This window comes from Schistocerca piceifrons, unplaced genomic scaffold (genome assembly GCF_021461385.2).
Source record: "Schistocerca piceifrons isolate TAMUIC-IGC-003096 unplaced genomic scaffold, iqSchPice1.1 HiC_scaffold_287, whole genome shotgun sequence".
In the NCBI taxonomy this organism is placed as follows: Eukaryota; Metazoa; Arthropoda; class Insecta; order Orthoptera; family Acrididae; genus Schistocerca; species Schistocerca piceifrons.
In genome coordinates this window covers 22,501-30,000 of record NW_025728501.1, presented here as the reverse complement: position 1 = coordinate 30,000, position 7,500 = coordinate 22,501, and the positions used below count along the sequence as shown (strand labels likewise).

General features: G+C 54.5%; 2 non-coding genes and 1 pseudogene across 2 annotated transcripts; all 3 read left to right on the top strand.

The window, feature by feature from the left end:
- Positions 1-4,537: 4,537 nt before the first annotated feature.
- LOC124744327 lies at positions 4,538-6,446 on the top strand. Its single transcript, XR_007010687.1, has one exon. It is a non-coding gene; the product is annotated as a small subunit ribosomal RNA (ribosomal RNA).
- Positions 6,447-6,798: 352 nt separating this feature from the next.
- LOC124744324 lies at positions 6,799-6,953 on the top strand. Its single transcript, XR_007010684.1, has one exon. It is a non-coding gene; the product is annotated as a 5.8S ribosomal RNA (ribosomal RNA).
- Positions 6,954-7,141: 188 nt separating this feature from the next.
- LOC124744323 overlaps positions 7,142-7,500 on the top strand; it is a 4,367-nt pseudogene continuing 4,008 nt past the window's right edge.

Sequence of the window (7,500 nt, the reverse complement as noted above, 5' to 3'; positions counted from 1 at the left end):
CTATAACTTGCGTTTCATGAAGAGTTATTTCCAATATGCGACATTCCCGCTGTCCCTATACATGAGCCGCGACCTGTACCACTTACGAGCGAGAGACGCGATCGCGTTGCTCACTGTACGGCGTCCGATACCGAGCCATCAGCATGTCGGTCCCCATGCGCGTTGCACTCGCACTCGCACTCGCAAAAACGTGGGGCAAATATATTACGCGGAAGAGTTATAACAGACCGAGCCCCACTGCATGGGGGGAGTCTTTGTCACTAATGTACACAGATAGAACATTGTGGACTGGAACCAGATTACCCGTACACACGGCGCTGATTAGTAATCAATGCAGAGCCATCAAACTACAGAAAATATATACAACTGTCCGTATACATGCTGAAAGAGTCTGCCCACAATGGGAACCACACGTCAGCCAGACACTCTGATCACGCACCACTCTCTGCTTCTAACAGGCGCACATACAATATGTAAGCACCAGCATGGAACAACATCCAGTGCATCCTCTCCGCCACATTACACAATCCACACTATCACAACCAGACCAGGAGGTCCATGCGGAAAATAGAATATCCCACCCTTTCGACATCCACCATTGCGCAGATAAGGCACCAACACCCACACATGTCCTATACAACGGTGCACCCAACATCACAATAGTACCTCCTGTCACAGCGCACAAACAATGACATGAGTCAAAGACACAGGTCTGACACAAGCATAGAATTGGAGCGCCGCCTCTAATAAGCCAAAGGTGCATCCTGACGTGACAAATCTCATCATGTCACAAGCATTCACTTACTATAATCACTATCAACGAACCTGCCGCCCCGCCCCCCCCCCCCCCCCCACACCTTTCCTTACAACAACGTGTAACCTAACCTAACCCATGTTGTACCTTAACCTAACCCATGTTGTACCTTAACCTAACCCATGTTGTGCCTTAACCTAACCCATGTTGTGCCTTAACCTAACCCATGTTGTCCCCTAACCTAACCCAAGTTGTCCCCTAACCTAACCCATGTTGTCCCTTAACCTAACCCATGTTGTGCCTTAACCTAACCCATGTTGTGCCTTAACCTAACCCATGTTGTCCCCTAACCTAACCCATGTTGTCCCCTAACCTAACCCATGTTGTGCCTTAACCTAACCCATGTTGTCCCCTAACCTAACCCATGTTGTGCCTTAACCTAACCCATGTTGTCCCCTAACCTAACCCATGTTGTCCCCTAACCTAACCCATGTTGTCCCCTAACCTAACCCATGTTGTGCCTTAACCTAACCCATGTTGTGCCTTAACCTAACCCATGTTGTCCCCTAACCTAACCCAAGTTGTCCCCTAACCTAACCCATGTTGTCCCCTAACCTAACCCATGTTGTGCCTTAACCTAACCCATGTTGTGCCTTAACCTAACCCATGTTGTGCCTTAACCTAACCCATGTTGTCCCCTAACCTAACCCATGTTGTCCCCTAACCTAACCCATGTTGTGCCTTAACCTAACCCATGTTGTCCCCTAACCTAACCCATGTTGTGCCTTAACCTAACCCATGTTGTCCCCTAACCTAACCCATGTTGTCCCCTAACCTAACCCATGTTGTCCCCTAACCTAACCCATGTTGTGCCTTAACCTAACCCATGTTGTGCCTTAACCTAACCCATGTTGTCCCCTAACCTAACCCATGTTGTCCCCTAACCTAACCCATGTTGTCCCCTAACCTAACCCATGTTGTCCCCTAACCTAACCCATGTTGTCCCCTAACCTAACCCATGTTGTCCCCTAACCTAACCCATGTTGTCCCCTAACCTAACCCATGTTGTCCCCTAACCTAACCCATGTTGTCCCCTAACCTAACCCATGTTGTGCCCTAACCTAACCCATGTTGTGCCCTAACCTAACCCATGTTGTGCCCTAACCTAACCCATGTTGTGCCTTAACCTAACCCATGTTGTCCCCTAACCTAACCCATGTTGTCCCCTAACCTAACCCATGTTGTCCCCTAACCTAACCCATGTTGTCCCCTAACCTAACCCATGTTGTCCCCTAACCTAACCCATGTTGTGCCTTAACCTAACCCATGTTGTCCCCTAACCTAACCCATGTTGTCCCCTAACCTAACCCATGTTGTCCCCTAACCTAACCCATGTTGTCCCCTAACCTAACCCATGTTGTCCCCTAACCTAACCCATGTTGTCCCCTAACCTAACCCATGTTGTCCCCTAACCTAACCCATGTTGTCCCCTAACCTAACCCATGTTGTGCCCTAACCTAACCCATGTTGTCCCCTAACCTAACCCATGTTGTGCCTTAACCTAACCCATGTTGTGCCTTAACCTAACCCATGTTGTCCCCTAACCTAACCCATGTTGTCCCCTAACCTAACCCATGTTGTGCCTTAACCTAACCCATGTTGTGCCGTAACCTAACCCATGTTGTGCCTTAACCTAACCCATGTTGTGCCTTAACCTAACCCATGTTGTGCCTTAACCTAACCCATGTTGTGCCTTAACCTAACCCATGTTGTGCCTTAACCTAACCCACGTTGTCCCCTAACGTAACCCACGTTGTCCCCTAACGTAACCCACGTTGTCCCCTAACGTAACCCACGTTGTCCCCTAACGTAACCCACGTTGTCCCCTAACGTAACCCACGTTGTCCCCTAACGTAACCCACGTTGTCCCCTAACGTAACCCACGTTGTCGCCTATCGTAACCCACGTTGTCGCCTAAACCTGCTCTGTAATTGTTATACGACTCGTTCAATTAGTGTAGTGTTGCCCACCCGCAACCCTCGCAATATAGTTCGCTACTCGCACTGCCCGCTCCCCTGTGTATCGCTTCATGTTAAACACCTTGCAAGTCTTGCTGACTTTCCACATGCTCCTGCTGTACACTGTAATGTGGATGGCAGCAGGGCGTACATGCCGCCCCCCCCCCCCCCCCCACCTCTCCCCACGTCCCCACCTTGCCCCCTGCCTTCGCAAGGTGGTTGGTGACAAGTTTGCATGTTCAATGCCCTTCGCATGCGACGTACGCAGGCTACGTTGTGGTGCGGCCTGTGTCAACTGTCCGCTGATGTCGTACGCGTGAACCACAATCTGTACTGCACATTCGTCCTTATGTACTGAATGATACATCGTGGCACATGTGTGACCGTACAACGACTGCGCCCAAAAACGGCGGACCATACAGTGCAAATATTGTGCACGCAGCTACGTGTCGTCTCCCTATGAGAGCTGGATTGCAGTGTGGTACGCCATAGAGACGTGTGGGAGGAACGGACGCCGTGGATGGCGATCAGCATGAGCTGTCTGTTGATGTATTCGGACCTAGTCGTCTCTCCTCACACACCGTGATGGCATGGTGCAGCGCGTTCCATATCTGCGACATGCTACAGAAGCCGGTTGACAGTCGTTCGAGCAATGGACATCGCATACGTACGGGGGCCACCTTCCACGTATTGTCTAGGCGTGCACATTTTGTTGCGTGTATGTGGGCAGACGTAGTGTGGCGTGACACCTGACACAGGCATGCAATAATGGTTGAAGTTGCAAATGGCGATGGACGCCTACGTTTTCTGGTGAAGTTACGCAAATGAAGAAATGGTAACCCGTTGTGGTGCGGTTGTTCTCGCTAGGGGTGAATCGGTGATGGCGACGATAGGTTGAGGTACTAACCGGTTGTTCCAGCGATACCCACCATGCCGACGAAACTGAACGGCATCTGGGTGTGAAGCGATACGCGGCGGTGGCTGGGTGGGACCGTCCCCGGCCGGTGAGGGGGCGCCTCCCGGCGTGCTGGCCGCGCGGTGCGTGGGCGCACGCGCTACAGCCGGCTGGTGGGGGCGGCCAGTGGCAGGCGCGCCGGCCGACGGACGCGGCAGGCGTCGCAGCTGCGCGCCGGCGCACCCTGCGCGCGGCGCCGTGCGGCCAAAGTAGGTCCTCGCGGGCCCGGTGCGAAGCGCGGTGGACATCTGCAGTGTGCTGGTCCGATTGAGGACTGTGTGCGTTGAGGATGCGCCGCCGCCCGGCGCTCGGCGCCGCGACGCCGTCTGCTGCTCGGTCGCCCCAGCGGTTCTCGCTGGTGGTTTGTATCGCAGCTGTGCGGATGTGTTGGCGTGTGCGCTGTGCTGGGAGAGTTCGCTTCGGCACCCAAGTGGGGCTTTTGTCCTTCTGTGGCGCTGGCGTTGGAGCTGCCGGTCACCGTAGGTGGCGCGTGTTGTCTCCCGCCGGCAATGCCACGACAGCACGCTCCCGGGCCTCTGTCGGCAGCGGCAAGCTCAGTTGGGAGCACGGGTGGTCGCACCGAAAGCGTCTACTCGCCTAACTCCGGGCGATTGCGCCTCTCTCGAACCCGACCAAGTACTTGGGACGGCGCTGCGCGCCGCCGGGACCTGAGAGGGTTTCGAGGTGTATTGTGCAGGGGAGCTCAGCCTCCTCCTGTTTGCAGAATGATTGAGCGGACGCTTGCGTGTTCGCGCGGGCCCCCGGGACACACTCCCGGGCGGCCGGCTGCTCAGCTCTAGTTGACGCAGCTCCCTGGTTGATCCTGCCAGTAGTCATATGCTTGTCTCAAAGATTAAGCCATGCATGTCTCAGTACAAGCCGCATTAAGGTGAAACCGCGAATGGCTCATTAAATCAGTTATGGTTCCTTAGATCGTACCCACGTTACTTGGATAACTGTGGTAATTCTAGAGCTAATACATGCAAACAGAGTCCCGACCAGAGATGGAAGGGACGCTTTTATTAGATCAAAACCAATCGGTCGGCTCGTCCGGTCCGTTTGCCTTGGTGACTCTGAATAACTTTGGGCTGATCGCACGGTCCTCGTACCGGCGACGCATCTTTCAAATGTCTGCCTTATCAACTGTCGATGGTAGGTTCTGCGCCTACCATGGTTGTAACGGGTAACGGGGAATCAGGGTTCGATTCCGGAGAGGGAGCCTGAGAAACGGCTACCACATCCAAGGAAGGCAGCAGGCGCGCAAATTACCCACTCCCGGCACGGGGAGGTAGTGACGAAAAATAACGATACGGGACTCATCCGAGGCCCCGTAATCGGAATGAGTACACTTTAAATCCTTTAACGAGTATCTATTGGAGGGCAAGTCTGGTGCCAGCAGCCGCGGTAATTCCAGCTCCAATAGCGTATATTAAAGTTGTTGCGGTTAAAAAGCTCGTAGTTGGATTTGTGTCCCACGCTGTTGGTTCACCGCCCGTCGGTGTTTAACTGGCATGTATCGTGGGACGTCCTGCCGGTGGGGCGAGCCGAAGGCGTGCGACCGCCCCGTGCGTGCTCGTGCGTCCCGAGGCGGACCCCGTTGAAATCCTACCAGGGTGCTCTTTATTGAGTGTCTCGGTGGGCCGGCACGTTTACTTTGAACAAATTAGAGTGCTTAAAGCAGGCAAGCCCGCCTGAATACTGTGTGCATGGAATAATGGAATAGGACCTCGGTTCTATTTTGTTGGTTTTCGGAACCCGAGGTAATGATTAATAGGGACAGGCGGGGGCATTCGTATTGCGACGTTAGAGGTGAAATTCTTGGATCGTCGCAAGACGAACAGAAGCGAAAGCATTTGCCAAGTATGTTTTCATTAATCAAGAACGAAAGTTAGAGGTTCGAAGGCGATCAGATACCGCCCTAGTTCTAACCATAAACGATGCCAGCCAGCGATCCGCCGCAGTTCCTCCGATGACTCGGCGGGCAGCCTCCGGGAAACCAAAGCTTTTGGGTTCCGGGGGAAGTATGGTTGCAAAGCTGAAACTTAAAGGAATTGACGGAAGGGCACCACCAGGAGTGGAGCCTGCGGCTTAATTTGACTCAACACGGGAAACCTCACCAGGCCCGGACACCGGAAGGATTGACAGATTGATAGCTCTTTCTTGATTCGGTGGGTGGTGGTGCATGGCCGTTCTTAGTTGGTGGAGCGATTTGTCTGGTTAATTCCGATAACGAACGAGACTCTAGCCTGCTAACTAGTCGCGTGACATCCTTCGTGCTGTCAGCGATTACTTTTCTTCTTAGAGGGACAGGCGGCTTCTAGCCGCACGAGATTGAGCAATAACAGGTCTGTGATGCCCTTAGATGTTCTGGGCCGCACGCGCGCTACACTGAAGGAATCAGCGTGTCTTCCTAGGCCGAAAGGTCGGGGTAACCCGCTGAACCTCCTTCGTGCTAGGGATTGGGGCTTGCAATTGTTCCCCATGAACGAGGAATTCCCAGTAAGCGCGAGTCATAAGCTCGCGTTGATTACGTCCCTGCCCTTTGTACACACCGCCCGTCGCTACTACCGATTGAATGATTTAGTGAGGTCTTCGGACTGGTACGCGGCATTGACTCTGTCGTTGCCGATGCTACCGGAAAGATGACCAAACTTGATCATTTAGAGGAAGTAAAAGTCGTAACAAGGTTTCCGTAGGTGAACCTGCGGAAGGATCATTACCGACTAGACTGCATGTCTTTCGATGTGCGTGTCGTGTCGCGCAACACGCTACCTGTACGGCTCGCAGTAGCCGTGCGCCGCGTGCGGAACCACGCGTGCCTCTCAAAACTAGCGGCAATGTTGTGTGGTACGAGCGCTGAAGCGCTGGAGCGGCTGGCCTGCGGCACCTGGCGCCTGGCGCCGGTTTTGAATGACTTTCGCCCGAGTGCCTGTCCGCTCCGGTGTGGAGCCGTACGACGCCCGTCGGCCGTGAGGCCGTTGGACACAGAACGCTGGAACAGGGGCCGCCACACGCCTCACTCCCGCCTATGCGACCGTCTCGAAAGAGACGGCGGAAACTTGAGAAAAGATCACCCAGGACGGTGGATCACTCGGCTCGTGGGTCGATGAAGAACGCAGCAAATTGCGCGTCGACATGTGAACTGCAGGACACATGAACATCGACGTTTCGAACGCACATTGCGGTCCATGGATTCCGTTCCCGGGCCACGTCTGGCTGAGGGTCGGCTACGTATACTGAAGCGCGCGGCGTTTGCCCCGCTTCGCAGACCTGGGAGTGTCGCGGCCGCCTGTGGGGCCGGCCGCGTCTCCTCAAACGTGCGATGCGCGCCCGTCGCCTGGCGGTTCGCATACCGGTACTTTCTCGGTAGCGTGCACAGCCGGCTGGCGGTGTGGCGTGCGACACCTCGTACAACGACCTCAGAGCAGGCGAGACTACCCGCTGAATTTAAGCATATTACTAAGCGGAGGAAAAGAAACTAACAAGGATTCCCCCAGTAGCGGCGAGCGAACAGGGAAGAGTCCAGCACCGAACCCCGCAGGCTGCCGCCTGTCGTGGCATGTGGTGTTTGGGAGGGTCCACTACCCCGACGCCTCGCGCCGAGCCCAAGTCCAACTTGAATGAGGCCACGGCCCGTAGAGGGTGCCAGGCCCGTAGCGGCCGGTGCGAGCGTCGGCGGGACCTCTCCTTCGAGTCGGGTTGCTTGAGAGTGCAGCTCCAAGTGGGTGGTAAACTCCATCTGAGACTAAATATGACCACGAGACCGATAGCGA